The sequence below is a fragment of the Protopterus annectens genome, chromosome 2.part0 (genome assembly GCF_019279795.1).
Source record: "Protopterus annectens isolate FY-2018-M chromosome 2.part0, PAN1.0, whole genome shotgun sequence".
Classification (NCBI taxonomy): Eukaryota; Metazoa; Chordata; order Ceratodontiformes; family Protopteridae; genus Protopterus; species Protopterus annectens.
In genome coordinates, this window is record NC_056728.1 from 249,104,905 (window position 1) to 249,124,184 (window position 19,280).

Consider the following 19,280-nt stretch of genomic DNA (forward strand, 5'->3'; position numbering starts at 1 on the left):
TAACAATACACATATATATATATATATATATATATATATATATATATATATATATATATGTATGTATATGTATATATATATATATATATATATATATGGTTCCCATTCAGAAGCCTGAAACATCATAAGCCTGAAAATCAAAATCCTGAAACCAAAAGCCTGAAAATTCAGAATCCTGAAAACTCAAAATCCTGAAAGCCCAAAATCCTGAAAGACCAAAATCCTGAAACTCAAAATCCTGAAAACACAAATAATGCTAATATGTCACTATAAAGACACTACCAACTGACCCTGACCCTAACCCTAACCCTAAGGTCCGTCACTATCACACACTCACCTGACCCGCGCCCTAACCCTAACTCACTTAAACCGCCCCTAACCCCAATATTTGTCACTATTGCATACATGCCTAACCTGCGCCCTAACCCTAACTCACTTAAACCGCCCCTAACCCTAAAATAAAACCAACCGCACCCTTACCTGACCCCAACGCATGACCTAACACCACAGGGCTAACAATAGCAAAGCCACAATGACATCAGTATGTCTATTTTGTGTTTTCAGGATTTTGAGTTTCAGGATTTTGGGCTTTCAGGATTTTGAGTTTTCAGGATTCTGAATTTTCAGGCTTTTGGTTTCAGGATTTTGATTTTCAGGCTTATGATGTTTCAGGCTTCTGAATGGGAACCATATATATATATATATATATATATATATATATATATATATATATATATATATACACACACACACACACACATATATATATATATATATATATATATATATATATATACATACTTTTATTTATTTCTATAAAGAAACACTTCCCGAAGGGGAAGAAGAAATATTGAATAACCAGGATGGTACTAGCCTCTAAGTCAACAGTTAGCCAGGAGGGGGAAAGAGGGCGGGAGGGACATGAGAATAAAGGCGAGATAAACGACTCACATGGAACGTTATGGTAAGCACATAACTTCTTTATGTGAAGTTGTTAAATCTCGCCATTTATTCTCACTGATGGGTAGCGTCCCTAGCACCCTTAATCTTGGGTGGCTTATGGGAGTATGTTCTTCAGTACCGTGGAACCAAAGGAAGACCTGTCCCTGGAAGCCTTACCTACTCTGTAATGCATGATAAAGGTATGAGGCTTAGACCAAGTGGCTGCAGCACAAATATTGTCAAGGGGCAATTTAGCTTGAAAAGCAGAAGACGTAGAAATGGCTCTGGTAGAATGAGCCTTAGGTTTGTGTGTCAATGGCATGCTCGCATTCTCATAAACAAAGGATATACAATCTGATAACCATTTAGATAAGGTTGTTTTAGCCACTGGATTGCCTTTTCTGGCTTCTGAGAAGGATACAAAAAGTTGATCTGATTTTCTAATATCCTTAGTTCTGTCAAGATAAAATCTGAGCTGTCTGTGTACATCAAGTTTGTGCAGCATGTATTCCAATTTGTTAGAGTGGTTGGGAAAAAAGACTGGCAGCTCAATGACCTGATTGATATTTGATTCAGAACAGACTTTAGGTAAAAATGAGGGGTTTGTTCTGAGAGATACTCTATCAACATGGAAAATCATGTAAGGTGGTCTGACAGATAATGCTTGAAGTTTTGACACTCTGCGGGCGGAAGTAATGGCCACTAGAAAAATAGTTTTCCAGGATAAATATTTAAGATCACAAGAAGATGCTGGTTCAAAAGGGGGAAGAATAATCTGAGACAGCATAAAGTTTAAATTACAAGGAGAATAGGGAATTTTGATAGGAGGTCTCATGTGAAGAACACTTTTAAGAAAAGTCTTATATAATTTATGGCCCATAACATTTGAGCCACCAAACCCAAGGTGAAAATTTGAGATGGCAGCTAACTGGACTCAAACTGTAGCAGATGCTGCCCCTTTCTTAAAAATCTATGTCAAGAATTCTAAAATGGACGATAGGGGAGCTCGGAAAGGGTCAATTTTCTGTGTGTTGGCCCAAACTGAGAACCTTTTCCATTTACTGCCGTATAATTTTCTGGTAGATGGCTTGTGAGAAGACAAGAGAATTTGTCTTGTATCTTCTGAAATTGAATGAAGCCTGGCAATTAGGGGAAGTGGATTAGCCAAGCAGTCAGTTTCAGGGACTGCAGTGAAGGATGGAGGTCCCCTGATGGGTGCGTCAGAAGGTCCGGAACTGGGTCCAGGATCCATGGATCTTCCAACAGATGATGGTGGAGAAATGGGAACCAAATCTGTCGAGGCCAGTAGTGGCCTATAAGGATAACAGTCTTTCCCAGCGATTTTGCTTTCTGTAAAAATCTGGGTATCAATGAGAAGGGTGGGAATGCATAAAGGAGACCCGGGGGCCAATCGTGTAAAAGTGCATCTCTCGGGGGATGACCGGGAGGTGGTATTAGGGCAAAATTGCGTCTGCATTTTGAATTGATGTGGCTGGCAAAGAGGTCGCAGCAAGGCTGGCCCCATTTGCGGAAAATCAACTCCGCAACCTGTTGTTTGAGACACCACTCGTGAGGGTGCAATATCGCCCTGCTTAGCTTGTCCACTATCACGATGGATTTCCCCAGGATGTGCGTTGCTAACAGAAAACACTGGGACGACACAGCCCATTGCCAGACCCTGAGGGTTTCTCGACAAAGGGGGTAAGACTTGGTTCCGCCTTGCTTGTTCAAGTACCAGACTACTGACATGTTGTCCGTCTGAATTGCAATAGTTCCTAGAGGGAGAGAGTCCTGAAAGTACTGCAACGCCAGAAGTACCGCTCTCAACTCTAGAACACAGATGTGATTCTTGATCTGTCCATGTGCCTTGGGCAGTCTTTCCCTGAAAATGCCCCCCCCCACCACCACCATATCAGGGAAGTGTCCGTGGTGGTCACAGTGACTACGGGGGGGGGGGGGTCTTGATTGTGACATGAAGAGACGTCAACCACCACCAAAGTTCCCTCTTGCAAGAATCTGTGATGAGAATCATGTGGTGCATCGGTAGTTTCTGGTAAGACCACTGAGCAAAGAGGAGCCATTGAAGAATTTGCAAGTGCATCCTTGCAAGTGGTATAGCCAGGATTGCTGCCGCCATCAAACCTAGCACCTTCAAGACCTCTGCTGCTGTAGCTTTGTTTTTTGACACCAGTGAGCTGACATGTTGGCGGAGAAGTGAGACTTTTTCGACTGGAAGACGTAGAGTGGTAGTTGAGGTATCTAACTCTGCTCCTATAAAAATGGTATGCTGCGATGGCGATAAGGCAGACTTTTCGAAGTTGACTGTAATGCCTAATTGATGGCAGAGTGTCAGAATGTATTGTGTTGCCTGAGTCAATTGATGCCTGGTGGTAGCGGTGAGGAGCCAATTGTCTAGGTACGGAAACACCTGAAATCCTAGACGTTTCAGGTGAGCCGTGACCAATGCCATGCATTTGGTGAACACTCTTGGAACTGCAGTGAGACCAAAGGGCAGGGGCTCAAAACTGGTAGTGATTGGCTCCCAGCCAGAAATGCAGGTGATCTCTGGAGCGTCTGTTCATCTTTATGTGATAGTATGCATCCTTGAGATCTATGGAGCACATCCAATCACCTTTCCCTAGGAAGGGAAGAATGGACTGAAGCGTGACCATTCAGAACTTCTCTTTCTTTATGAACTGGTTGAGTCTGCTGAGGTCCAAGATAGGTCTCCAGTCCCCTGTTTTCTTTGGTACCAAAAAGAATCTTGAGTAAGTTCCGAATCCAACTTGGTCTGCTGGGACTGGTTGGATGACTCTTTTTCTAGTAATCTGTGGACCTCTATGATTGCTTGTTCCCTGAGACTGGGTGGAACATCTGGGATTCTGTTTACAGGAATGGGAGGGGTAGAGAATGGTATGAAATATCCTCTGGAAATAATGCTTTGTACCCATGTATCTGATGTTATGTTTAGCCAGGCTTCTGGGTACAAAGATAAGCGACCCCCGACTGACTCAAGAGCCGAACAGCCGGGCCCCCTTTCAGGGGCGCTGGTAGGGTTGACCGGAGAACTGAACCCTGTCACCCTGTTGCCGCAGACCCCCTCTGCCGCGGGGGTGGCATCTTCCGTTATAACCCACTCCTCTGCCTCTAGAGGGGGTTTCTCCACGTGTGTCCTGAAAGGCTCCCTGTGCTTTTCAAAACCACATTTTCTCTCCCCTAGGGCCCTTGGGGTAGGGCCGAGTAGGGGTAGAAAAACGAACTCCAACGGCAGATAAGGTCTTGCCTTCCTGCTCACACCTGGTTAAAGTTTCCTTTACATTAGGCCCAAACAGTGATGAGCCATCGAATGGGGTGTTGATAAAGGAAGACTTAAAGGGTTCCGCAAAGGAACAGAGACACGTCCAGGCTTGTCTTCTAAGAGCAATGCCCGAACTAGTGGCTCTACTCGAACCATCAGCTGCATAGGATATGAGATGCTTGGACGAGTTTACCACTGAGTTTAGGGTGGCGAGCTGGGCGCTGACTTTGTCAGCCACTCCTGCAACTACCGTACCCTGGAGAGTATCTCCTAGCTCTTTCAGGAGATCTCTTTGTAGTCTCGTAAAATGGGTTAAGTAGTTCAGTGATCGCAGAGAAAAAGTCGCTGAACTAAACATGCGTTTCCCATATCTATCCATGACCCTAGAATCTCTGTTAGGAGGATGGATAGATGTGGATGTTTTAGACACTTCCTTTTTGGTGGCTGCAGCTACCACTATGGCATCAACAGGCACTCCCTTTGTCAAAAATGGCTTGTTCACTGGGGCAGGCATGAATTTATTTGGCTTGCGAGGAACAGGTTCCATGGCCTCCGGTGACTCCCACGCCTTACGACAGATCAGTTCCATGAGCTCGTCGTAAGGCGGAGACACCCAAGAAGTGGAAGGTTGAGACCCAAAAGCCTTCAAGAGCATGGACTCATCCTCAGTAGGGGTCTTGGACTGCCAATTGCCCCTCTGACTAAGGATCTCCAGTATCTCTGCAAAGGAGATATCCTCAGAGGGGGATTGAGGGGACCCTTCTGACTCATCCAAGTCCATGTCAGATGTCAAAGACTCGTGTGAGGAGTCTAAGTGCCTCCTCTTGCACAATCTCTTCCTGGGCACCTCCTCAGTGGGGGGATCTGGGGAGGACTCAGAAGAGCAGGGGACGCCCTGTGAGGGTACTTGAGGCTCTGGGTCTCTATGCTTAGGGGGAACCGGTAGGCGAAGAAGCAGACACAGGAGCTTGAGGCGAGAGGGAAAGCCGAATCGATGCTGACGTCGTCTTTGAAGACAGGACTCTCCTCATAGCATCAAAGGCACCATGGCTCTGACGAGGAGTAGTAGACAGACCCGAAAGTACCGCCCGCTCCTCCCGCACTGAAACCATGGGCTCAGAGCCCGAGGTAGGAGCCGAGCTCATCCGAGCCGAAGACCTGAGAGGAAGAGTTGGCACCGACAAATTGGTCCAACTATCCTCCCCGGACCCGATGGGAGAACGTCGTCTCCTAGAGTCCACGGTCGGCGCCCAGGACATCCGAGTAGATGGAGCCGATAACACCGGTGCGGGTATCGGCTCCAAGGGTTAGACAATCATCGGTTCGGTTTCCTTTGGCTCCCAGAGTCCAGTACGGCTAGGAGGAAGAGTAGACAAATCCGGTTCCATGGTCTTCGGCACAGACGAGCTGGTCGGGGCTGACAACAATTTGGCAAGTCCTGGTGCCTGTAAAAGCTTCTGCACTAGCCGATCCATGTCCAAATCTGAAAGGCTGACTGAGGACTTAGATGAATGGAGCAGAGGAGAAGAGGGAACCTCAGAGACCGGCTCCAATACTGAGAGCTGGCTCCGAATCAAAGGTACACTCGGTTCCGAGGTCTGTGGAACCGATGACCCACCCTCTGAAGTTTTTGCCTTTTTTGCCACTTTGGGATCTGTAGATTTTGTGGATTTGGAGGACGTGCTAGTACCCTCATGGCTACTCAACACCTCAGAAAAGGAATGCTGCAGTAATCCCCTGTCTATTAGCTTCCTCCTTCTCTCCAAGAGGACTCTTGAAGAAAAAGAATGGCAAATGCTGCAAGTGTCTTGGAGGTGTTTAGCCCCCAGACAGTAGACACATTGAATATGTCTGTCAGTGACGGACATTTTCTGCCCACAATCTTGGCATTTCTTGAATCCCGATTTAGGATGGGACTTTTCCTTGTCATACGACATAGAAAAGTTAAAACAAACCAATATACTGAAAAAACGAATATAGTACAGTACTTACTTTCCTTGTAAAGACCCACAAAGCAACTAAGCCCAACCTGGGCACTATCTATAACAATAAACTATATTTTACAAATACAGGGCTAAAGAGGCCCACAGAGAAAAATCTTGACTATTAGAAAAATAGAGATTAATAACTCTAAATAGGGCTAAAAGGCCCACAGAAAACAACTAAGCCAACAGGGCACTAACTATCCAAAACTACAGATTCTATTATTAAAATTTTAAACACTAACACACAACTATCTAGATGAAAATATCTAAAACAAAAAGAAAGTTTTTTTTTTTTATCAAACTTGCTGTTTTTTTCTCGCAAATGGTCCGAGCTAGCTGGATCACCGAGATCTCTCTTGCCGTGGAAAACTAGATCTGGGGTAATTCCAGCAGTGCATTGCGGGATAAGGGGCTTGGTCTCGAGCTACTGGTAAACCTTGAGCTTTGCGATCGGCCGTGTCGGAGCAGAGGATCAGCTCCGAACCCATCAGTGAGAATAAACGGCGAGATTTAACAACTTCACATATGTTTGTAACTAGGAACATATTAATATTTTTTGTTTTCTTTTATATGTGTACATGTCCTTATGTTGTAAGCAATAATTCAATAAAGGTGTTTAAAAAGGCAGACTACCACCCACAATGTCTCCTTGAAGAGTCAGCAGCATGTGTGCACTTGCTTGCTGAAACTCACAAAGGAGGCCTCTGACTTCAGGATGCACTGCAATGCCTGTAAAGTTAAAATGCAAAACCCTCATCTCCAGCATACTGATATGCAACTTTTTCTCAAAGTCCTAGGACCAGACTTGGCCAACAATGAGTTCTGCAACTCTATGACACATCTATTACTATACAAAAGGTGGCAGGATGAAGGGAAGACCCACATTCTGGTTGGCAGAGCTCTTCCACCAGTTTAAAATCAGTTACAGGGATATGAAAACAGAGTAGACTTAAGACAGAAAAGATGGTTCTTTAACAAGTGGCTGTGCACCATGACAGTGAGCATTACTACATTCATTAACCATGGCAGATACAGAGGGATACAATAATGGCAAACTTCTGTTTCATTACAGAGTAAGCCATATCCTCAGTTTCCTGAATCATGTCTTCAAGATGGAAAGCGTGATACAATGAAGAGCATCCATGACAGTTCTAGTAAATTAAATTGACTACAAATGGGACAAGTATGGCTGCCCTTCCTAGCAAATGCAATTAAGGCATGTCCCATAGTGTAACAACTGCTGACAGTATGCAATGACCATTACAGGGAAAAACAATAACCTCCTCTTACTCTAGCTTCTCTGTCACCAATACTAAAATTCTGATAAAATCAGAGCACAGGAAAACAAAAAAACAAACAAAAAAAAAACAAAAGGAAGTATTTTTACTGCTATAAAATACAGAAAGCATCCCCCCATGATGTTTCCATATAATACATTCCAAAAGGCATGCTGTACATTCAATAAAACAATCCAAGAGCATGTAAGTTAATCTGAACTTGACAAACTCGAAAAACATTTTATGCTAATCTGAACTTAACAAGCACAAAAAATTCAGGACACTGAGAAGGTATCTGCAGATACTACATTCAGTACCAGAATGCCTCTCTTTTGCAGGAAGGACAAAGAGCTCCAAGAGGCAGCCCAGCCTTCTTGCAACATTTAACACCATCTGGTCCATAGTAATGGCTCTCTAACTGAGGCAAGCACAAAGACCTAGCATGGCACATACAGTCCTGCAGGGCCACCAGGACTCTGATGTGCCAGTAAAGTCATCCTTCTAGGAAAGTTAATGGGTGGAACCAGGTAGCAACTCTGCTCGATGGTTCAGGGCTCTCTTACTTTTATAAAAGACTTCTACTTCTTGAAAAACTGAGGAGTCTTAGATGAAACAGAAGCAGTAGCAGTCAGGTAGTATCAAACAGATGCTCCATCTGCCAGGTCTTGGGAGTCATACACAACAGAATATCACCCTGAAAGAGGGCATCTAGGATGTCCTGCCTAAGCTAATCTTTGAAGAAGGTGATCCTTGATCTAGTATATACAACATCCGGACCCCAAAGGTCTGGTTACAGCATCAGCATGAACTTACTGCAATTTATGGGGAATTCTGCTATAGAATCTATCATAATAGTCCTTTACAGAGCTTCTTTGATGTCAAATTTCTGAAGGTCTACCAGCTTTCTAAAGGAAGACCAGAAATGGGCCAGATAAGACAGACTGGAATCTACAAACTGTCAAAGGAAGAAACTCCTGGTCACTTTGCCCAAAGCTTTAGACTGCTTACCAGATAGCAAGGTGAAAAACTGTACAAGACCTTGAATGAATCAAAGACCATAAAGGAATCTTCATCGGGATGTCAGGTCTGAAATGCTGTCTTTCCATTAGGTAGAGTTTACAGAGGGCAACCAACTGTTTAGCACTAGTTGGAGTGAACTATGGGCATTTCCAGGCTGGAAAAAATGTCTTTCTTTTAGGCAGGTTACTCATCCGTCTTCTCCAGACACTCGTAATACACTAGGCTTCACTCCACACCCATTAAATCTGGGATAAGAAAACTTCTGAGTAAATTAACAATCCTTTGATCTGCTGCCTGATGTTTCAGTCTCAACCAAAAGAGCTTTGAAGAATTAGTCCTTGATGAGCCATACAAATACCAGGCAGAATAGCAATAAACCTATCCTTGGTACACATCATTAGTCAGTCTCTCTAAAGGTTATCTGGAGGGGAGCTATAAGGAAGGAAGGTCTCATTATCCTTAACAGACACAAATGCAAGATCTACAACTCAAAATTTAATTTCCAGAAGAAAGCTAAAGGAAAGGGAGACATTCCACACATCAATGATCAAACAACAAAAAAGATGAAGATGTACTTGCAAAACGCATCCTTACATCCACTCTAGAATATGTCCTACAAGATGTAACTACAGCATAACCTAGGAATCTTAACAGCCTGAAAACACAAAGAATCTTTACTTTAGGGCATCCAGAACCACTGCAAAAAGTTGCTGATATCGCTTCCCATTATTCAAAGGGCAAGACTGCAAATTAAATCTTCAATTTCTACACTATTAAATTTGAGCCACTGCTGTTCTTGGTATACTGCCATTAAAACACTACACAAAAAAACTACAGGCAAACACAGCCTCATTACAGCAGATTTACATTCTGCAATTATCCCAAACAAACCTCAAATGCTTTTTTCTGATTAGGCTCAAAATCTGAAACTCAGCTCATAAAATCAAAAGCTTATGTCGCTTCAATGGCATTTTGCTAACAGTTTCAAGTTATTAATTTTTCAGATACTCGTGGTAATAACTGTGTACTCTGGGTCACACAAAATTTGAAGATGAACTTGATCTTTATTAGTACTAAACATTTAAAGTGTACTCGTCACGTTCAGACGCATCTTTGTTTTACAATTAACTTCCTTTCCTGGTATACTTTTCATGTTAAGGTTAAGTGGTTTCTCAAAAAATGAAGACTGTAGTGTGTGGATTTTTTTAGTTTTACTGTTTATTTATTTTTTCTCTGTACCCACACCAACCAAATGATATCATAGCAGGTATTAGGTGATGATTTACCTACAAAAGCAATACATTATGGTTAAGCAAAAACAGCTTACCTCTTTAGAGAAGCAGCTTTCTCATTTATACTGTGGTTTCATACTATGTGATCTCACATGTTAATTTGCGATGTAAAATGTTTATCTTGCAAGAACTAGTTGATAACTTGTCTAGAAACTAAAACACTACTACTGATGAGCCAGGATGTCCTACTCAACAGTGTACGTAGGCACTGGAATATTCTTTTAGCAGATACCAGGGTAAGTGAAATTGTAGATGATACATGTAATTTTTCTTTTAGAAGGGGCAAAAATCTTGGCTCATATACGAGTCATTACAAACATGTACATACATCTGATACGCACTCAATACAGACAACACTAGAAGGTAGGGTTTAGCAAGGTTGTTTTCCATGTGGTCACTGTACTCATTGTAAAAGGATGTTGAAGACCAGGGAATCTACCAGCAAGAACACTGGGCAAGTGTTTAATATTTCATTTTTTGCAAACTGCCAGTCAGATTGGCTTATTTATATGGCCACTTCAGTTGCTCTGCCTTTTATGTGGGACAGACCTCAAGACCAGTCAAACTCAGAATCTCGGAACACATAAGTGATATCAGAGTTAGAAAACCAACAAATGCTTTATATAAGCATACTGAGAAACATCCCAATGCAGTTTTTAATTTCACTATTATTGATAAAATACAAGGTAACAGAAACAATAAATAAGGTTGGCATCAATTGCTAAACAACAAGGAGAAAAATGGATTATCAGACTGGGTGCTTTATTTTCACCAGGACTGAATGAATATTTCTAATGTGCAATTCTTTCAATTAACCTCTAGTGGTGGCATAATGTAAAAGGAGAATGGTTGTAACTAGAATTCATTACACTGATGAAGGCTTGAAAAACTCATAGCCGAAACCGGTCTGTTGTCTTGTTCTCCTACTTTTATATTATTAAACTTATATGGGTTGGTTTGCTGGCTCTACATTTTTGTTTTTGTTGAAGAACTTTTGGACCCGTGCAGCTACCATACCTGCAGGGGCTCACTTCTTTTTGGAACATCCCCCCCCCCCCCTGCTGTTAGTCTGTGACATTCTGTGTATTGGGCACTATACGTTTGGAGGAAAAATTTGGTATTCACTACTGGAGGCTTTTTTGGTTATTTACCCTTGATTTGGTGGCCTGGATCATGTTTACATGTCCTTCTTTTATTCTGTAAATCAAACGAACTGAGGGATCCAGCGTGGTTATTCATTCTGAAAGCTATGCGTATATACATTTTCAACGCATCCGTTTGATCCAGATGACTGCAATTGTTGCATCAGGTACTGTGTATCAAGTAATCTGACTTTTGGGACTAACTAAACATCTATAACAGCTACAGAGCTATTTGCTGGTTCCTGCATGGTTGTTTTTGTGCCTGGATATACCAAACATATTTTTTGAAGCATTCAACAATTTAAGTTTGTTTTGCCTAATTTTATGAGCCTTGGGCACACTATTATTACGATCGGAACCAGGGGAAGCAGGGTTGATAACATATGGACTTAAAATCATTTTTTGGACGGCTTTCTCAAACAAAAGACATCTTTTTGGGATCGTTCACGACACCCTGCTGTGGATTTATATAAACTTGCATTGTTTTGGACATTATTTGGCTATTTTCAATATTAGCGTTTGACTTTTCAATCAGCAACATCAGCATTTTGGTATATATATGTATGTTTACAATATTTCAATTATTTTTTATTATTTATAGGTAAGGAGCTATTTGTTGGGTTTTGTATGGATGCTTGTGTGTCTTGATACACTAAATACATTATTTTGGGGGGATTTTCAATCATTCATGTTTTTTTATTATCTTATGAACCTTGGGTGCATTTCCATTACGATCGTAACTCAGAGTAGCAGGGCTGACAACACATGGGCTTAAAACCTTGGTTCTATGTGTTTGGATTATATACTAAAAACAGTTCTGGATGCTCTTCAAACAATATCGTTTATGATTTCCACCTGAGGATCTATACAACAATTTGCATTGTTTTGGACACTATTTGGTTGTTTGGGACATTAGCGTTTTATACCCTAATCAGAATCCTTCGCTCAACCTATTTTGATGGATATACGCATGCTTACACTATTGGAACTGTTTTGGGACACATTATCAATATTGTGGACTATATATTACTTTACTACTACAACGGGAAAGTTATATGCTTCATGATATTGTATGTAATTGCGTGTTTGTGCTTTTTTACTAATGAGACTTGGTATATACCTTAACTGCATCATTCGAGACGCCATTTTGTTTTTGAAAAAGTGATTAATGACAGTACACACTACTCATTTTGCTCAGAAGTTGGGTCTGTATAATAAGTTGTTTTCTGTGCATTAACCGAGTCTCATAGGTTGTTTATGGAATACTAGGATACATTTCCTAGTTTGGGGATTTTTCTAGTGCCTTTTTGATACATCTATATTTAAGGACGGACCCTTTTTGAGTAACATATATAATCCAGTCCTTTTATAAGTTAGCCACACAATATATTGAATAGGATTGCCTTGCATCCCTAATTCAAGGAATTTATTCCTGGAAGCATTAGTGTTATAAATATACCTTTTTGAAGTTGGATATCCAGTTTTTGGGCCTCTCTTTTTGTTTTTTGTATGCCTTACAAGTTACATGTTGGACTGGGGTATTGCCTATCTACATTTGGATACTGAATGACAACCAACTAACTTTTTTGATTATATTCGAGGTGAACAGAGACTGAGGACTTAGCACTGCAAATTATTTATACTTGGGTTTATTAAGTGCTTTTGCAGGGGCTAATATTGTCCTCAAATAATATAAGAATATATTCTCATTTTGTTTGATATTTTCATTGTGGGCGTAGCACTGCTGAAATTATAAGTGGAATGTTATTACTGCATGTAGGGGTTATTATTGTCCACGTTTTCTTTCACCTTGGGTCATATATGGATATTTATTTCTTCATAAGCACATAAAGTGTTTGGTAACTCTAAGTCCAGCAGGGGCTAATACTGTCCTTGGTTCCTTTGATACAATCAGTAAGCATTGGCTTTATATATTAATACATTTGATTGCAGACTGGGGACTTAGCACTGCTTGAATGAGTTTTCAGTGGTTGGTATTGTTTGCAACTGTATAAGTGCTTATTATACTTAAAAACAACATATATGTGCTGTTTTGTTGGGATTGCCATTTACTATATACAACTTTCCTAATTAGATTTTTTGGGGAATATCACAGTCCAACAACAGCTTATTATACATTTATTTTTGTTCTTATTTTTACATGGAATATTGACCCACAGATGGATCTTAGCAACTTACTTAAGGGTCTATCATCGGATAGGGATGATTTAGCAATTTTTGGACTAAATAATAACAGCATACAGAGTGGACCTGAGAGCATCACGCAAACTAATATGTGTGTGAAGCATAATTTCACAAACTCAACAAAAATATGAGGGCCCTGAGGGCCAATGTATGGCATGCCAAATTATTTAAGGCATACAAAGCCAAAGACATCTCACCCAGAGGTTTGAGGGTTATGAACACCTTTTACATGTACTTTTCTATTGGACACTCCTGAACCAAAGAAGATTACAACTCCCGACAGCACTCTTAAAGCAGAAATGAGTGAAGTCCTATAATATATTAATGATCGAGACAATATTAAAAAAATGATACTGTTAATTTCACAGTTGTCAAAAACAAGTACAGCAAACTAATAAGGAAATCCAAAGCCTGGTTCCTGATGCTGACACTACCCTTCTAGAACAATGGGCTGAAGTGCAACATAAAGCATCTATGGAATGTGTTAAAACACTAGCATCATACTATGACAGAATCATTGACAAAAACATATCTGATATCACACGTATGTGCATTGATGTTGTAAAATATGAGGGTCAAGAGGGATATAACAACTGCTTAAGGAAATTGAGTCAGGATCTTTTGTCATTAGAGCAACAGTTAAAAGAAAAAAAGATGAAAAAATTTCATAGAGATGTAACAGATTATGAGGGTGGACATCCCTATGCCACCACAAAACATGTGAGATTTGAACCTATGAACAGGAAAGCTGTCAAAAGGAAGAGGCCACGTTCCATACTGAAGAAATCAACCTTATCTAGTTGTGAGGATTCAGGTGAGGAATCTTCCTCTGGTTTAGAGTCCTCTACACAACATGTCACAGACTCACCAATGTCAAAGAAAAGTAACATGCCTATCCCTTTAGAGGCAACAAAAGCGGGGTGCAGGAAACACAGGGGTAGACAGTATGGAAGAGTTGCTCAAACTCATGGTACAGAAGTAGAACAGAATAATGTACTTAATATTTCCTCTGTTGAATTGTCACCCATTCATGTCAAACTACTTAATAAAGGCTTACATTTTATACCTGGTTTTTGTGTCTGAAGACACCTTTGCACAGGATATATCCTCTTTTTGTAGATGCCTTAACCTGAAACTCTTTTTCCATACAGCATCTGAATCAGAACCACAACATGGATTTAAATATCATAAATCCACCTTCATTCCACCCATGCATCCCACTGTACTCATGTTTCAGAACTCAATATTCAAAGATCTACATTTCAACTATAGGGATCTCCGTACAAAATCTAACAATTTATCGAAACATGAGATGGACATGATACAGGAAATGGGTACCAATCATGAATTAGTAATACTGCCAGCAGACAAAGGTGGGGCTATAGTGGTACAGGATTGGTCACAATGTAATATGGAAGCAATGAGACAAATCTCTGATAAACGCTATTATACAAAAATGGTATGTGATCCCACTACTGGCTTCAAGAAACAAATAGATTGCTTCTTGAATTCTGCTAAAGAAGAGGGGATTATAACGGACAACGTACTGCACCATTTAACAGTTTTGGACCCTTCCAGCCAGTATATATACTTTTTACCAAAAATACATAAGAGCTTACAAAACCCACCAGGTAGGCCAATTGTCTCTGGCAAAGGCTCAATCACTAAACCCCTATCCCAGTTCTGGACTTTACATTTAAAATCCATGCTCAAATGGGTCAGAGCAAGGATTCAAGACACCACTGAGTTTCTTAGAGTCATCTCTGATATGCAGTTGGATACAGGGTGGCTTATGTGTACTTGGGATGTTTCTGCATTACATACCAATATTCCCCATTGGGCAGGCTTGGAGGCTTTAGAATACTGGCTATCTAGGTCAGAATTTTATCAACCGGGCTTTAATACATTCCTACCCTGTTTAACAGAGCATGTTTTGACTAAAATTTTTTTCTATTTTCAGAACAACTGTTATATACAAGGGCTATCTGCCCGCCAGGCTTTTTTATCCCTATAAGGCCGCTTTTTGGCTTAGGCACGCTTTGAGTATCTGAACTGGTAATCCTAGGGGTTCTCATCTCCTGTCTCCATGTGACACTGGGGCTCTCCCTCAAGTATCTACGAGGTGCTGCTCTGCCTCACATGTGCGTTTGTTCTCCAGCCAGGGGTTCTTTGGTTGATGAATCTGCCTCAGCCCGGGTCCTATTTATCACCAATAGCGGGGTGAAGAATTTAGTCTCCGCCACTGTGGCTTGATAGCCGTTTTGAGGTTTAACGCCCCTTCAAATAATGGGTTTGGATTTTCCTTGTATGTTAGGCATAGTCTTTAAGGAGCAAAGATTGTGCGACTAAATATATGTGGACCTAGTCTTTTAGGTGAGGCAAGGGTAAGGCATCTGGTTGAGGGATCCTTCTTTGCAGCATATTTTGCAATCTCTTTCTTTGACTCTTGTCCCTTCAGCATCAGATACATTCCGGCATGGGTTGTGTCCTCATTTTAACTTTGAGTGATGAGTAAAGGAGACAAGGGGGGGACTATGATCAGATGAATGGGTTAGATGAGACCCATAATGGGGATCTGGATGAATGTAGAGGTCTGATGAACTATGCAATGTAGAAGGTCTTCCGAACTACTTTATCTAGATGCATGTCCTTGACAGACTAATCCTTTCCACTCAGCATGGTTGTCACGGATTTTAGCCTATTGGGTTGTCTCCTGTTAGGACCCTTATTTTTATTAGGTTTTTGTTTTTTTTAACTTTGGCTGTTATGCATTTTGCTATCACCTATCTTAGTCTGTGCAACTCTGGCACAGATTGTGTCAGATCTGTTTTCTACTATGGTGCATATGTTTGCACTATGGTGCAAGTTTTTGGTGTCATCTGATCAGTCTGCTGCTTTGCTTGTGCTTTGTCATTTGCCAAACAAGAGTGGGCCAGCAAAACAGATGCCACCAGCCAGGACTGTGACCTGTGACTTGCCAAACAAGTGGGAGTCTGCCATGACTGACCCTGTGTCTGAGCGGTGTCCTCTGCTTTTGGTCTGGTTTTTGCAGCCCTTTCTGTGATGTATGTTGTGACATTCACCCTGATGGAGTTTTCAATGATACCGAATATGGTATGCCCGATCGAGGTATAGGGGTGTCATTAGAAGCTATGGACTGCCTTTCAGGCCTCAATGGCTTAAGTGACTGTTGTTTAAAAAAAAAAGGCATGATCTAAAAGGCAAAATCTGCCTTTGACAAAGCCAAACTGGGTTGGATCAAAGTCTGCAAAAGTCCCTATGTCTTTATTGATCAGGTCCATTATGTCCATCTCGTCTTTGCCTAAGATAAATGGGCGGTAATTAATGGGGTGCTGGGCAATCTCGGTGGTGAATGCACGCCTTTGCCGTGTAACCACAGTTGCAGTCGCCACTGCCACTCCTTTCCTAGAACAGTCGAGACAGTTACTCTAGCTGAAACACAGCTTCCTAGCAGAGTGGGTTAAGCATTCAAGTGAGTTCATGGTCTACACCATGGGACACCATCATTGCACATGGATGCTGGGTTCAGTTTGCTTTTGAGGATCTGGAGATGTTTGGGGGCTTTTGATGATTGGCCTAATTATTTCTCCTTTTTGGGGGGTTTAGCTTTGAACCTGTAAGCCAGTATGTTGGCAATGTCTGGTGGATCAGTCTGTTGCCTCATCTCTGGGATCAGTAATCTTCACATCATTTTGAACTATCTTTCTGAGCTTATCTGGGAGTTTTCTCCCATAGTTTCTTCTAAGCTAAAGAAGGCCTTATGATTTTCTTTTGAGTCTTTTTTTATTTTCTCTCAAATTTGCTTGCTTTGATTTTTTTATGAGAGCTTTAGTTTTAGATTTTAAGTGTCTTACCTTTCTTCTTTTTTTTAGTTTCCTTGTTTTAGCTTCCTCCTTTGTTGCTTTGCTTTTTTGTGGCTGGCTGGATGCTTATGACTGGACTTGTTCTTTAAGTGGTTGCCTTTCTTTGTTTTGCTTGGGATTGCCTTATCCTGCATAGCTGCAGGTGCTAAGTAGAAGGCATTTGTAAGTGATTCAGGCTTGAGTACTGTTTTAGGGATACTGCCCTTAAAGGAGACCACACCAGTGAGTAGAAGTGAAGTGTGGCTTTTGACTTTCTTTTATTTTTTTTTTGTGGTTTCAGGTGGGGGTGGGGGTGGGACCTTGTGGTTAGATTAGAATTAGGTCAGTACACCAGTGAGGTTGAACATTGTTGAACACATTGTGTCTCCATTATCGTGATGATGAGATCAAGTATGTCCTCTCCTCTTGTGCTTGTTGTGGTGTGGTTGTGTTGTTTGTTTTGATTTGAATTGAACTTTTAGGGTGGGGGGTGTTGGTAGCTTGAGTAGTGTTCAGTCTATATTAATTAATTTAACCTAGTACCTAGTATGATGGTGTTTGGTGACACATTTATCCTCTAGTTTTTTCAGAAGGCCCAGAGGTTCCTGAGTTTTGTGTGGGTGGGTGTAACATGCTACAATTTGCAGAGCAGTCTGCCTAGGTTTATTTGCACCTGGATGGTCTCCATGCATGCATCGTGCACCCAGCTTGAGGTGTGTGTGGGTGTCCTTGATGAATATGGATACCCCCCCTCCTTTCTTCTACAGATTAAAGGAACTGCCATGGCAGCTGAGCTCTTCATGGCCTATATTGAGGAACAACTGATCTATGACAGGGCCCATAACATCTACATAGATGAGATCGACATCTGGAGGAGATAGTTGGATGATTGCTGGTTAGTATGGAGGTCTGACAGCACTGATCTTCAGGAGTTTGTTAAATACTTAAATGATAGGGGATTGAGTTTACAGTTACCTTGGATACGAACATAATCACTTTTCTGGATGTGTTAGTAACCAGAAATGCTGATCACACATTAACAACTGAGGTTTACCGTAAACACCCCCAGTTCAACTCCTTACTCCATGCTACCAGCTTTCATCCTCCTCATATATGCAGAAACATCCCAAAGTCAGTTTTTACGTATCAAAAGGATATGTTCAGATGCAGCTATTCATATGAGGAAAATCTAGCTATGAGATCCTGGCAGAGGGGCTACAAGAGAGGGGACATCTACAAGGCTAAACACTGGGCATCTAATCAAAACAGGGCTGATTTACTTCAGTATAGGGACAAAACAACGGGCAATAATTCACCAATAAGATTAATCACTACATATGGTAGGAATACGGATGTCCTACTCAACAGTGTACGTAGGCACTGGAATATCCTTTTAGCAGATACCAGGCTAAGTGAAATTGTAGATGATACACGTCATTTTTCTTTTAGAAGGGGCAAAAACCTTGGCTCATACAGAAGGTAGGGTTTTGCAAGGTTGTTTTCCATGTGGTCACTGCACTCATTGTAAAAGGATGTTGAAGACCAGGGAATTTACTAGCAAGAACACTGGGCAAGTGTTTAATATTTCATTTTTTCAAACTGCCAGTCAGATTGGTTTATATATATGGCCACTTGCAGTTGCTCTGCCTTTTATGTAGGACAGACCTCAAGACCAGTCAAATTCAGAATCTCGGAACACATAAGTGATATCAGAGATAGAAAACCAACAAATGCTTTATATAAGCATACTGAGAAACATCCCAATGCAGTTTTTAATTTCACTATTATTAATAAAATACAAGGCAACAGAAACAAGAAATCAGGTTGGCATCAACTGCTAAACAACAAGGAGAAAAAATGGATTATCAGACTGGGTGGTTTATTTTCTCCAGGACTGAATGAATATTTCTAATGTGTAATATTTCAATTAGCCTCTAGTGGTGGCATAATGTAAAAGGAGAATGGTTGTAACTAGAATTCATTACACTGATGAAGGCTTGACAAACTCATAGCCGAAACCGGTATGTTGTCTTGTTCTCCTACTTTTATATTATTAAACTTATATGGGTTGGTTTGCTGGCTCTACATTTTTGTCTTTGCCTCCTATACTCAACCAACTGATATTGCCAACATACTGGCCAACAGATTCAGTACCAACTTTACCCCTCCCTTCCCCCTACAGGACAAATCACAATACTGGAAGAATGCCAGGCACCCAGAATTACTGCTGCACAGGTTAAAGCTGCATTGTTCAAG

The 19,280-nt window shown here is 41.2% G+C and overlaps 1 protein-coding gene across 2 annotated transcripts in view; it reads right to left on the reverse strand.

Moving 5' to 3' along the window:
• FBXW2 (F-box and WD repeat domain containing 2) overlaps positions 1 to 19,280 on the reverse strand; it is a 513,384-nt gene that overhangs the window by 93,680 nt on the left and 400,424 nt on the right. The window lies entirely within an intron of this gene.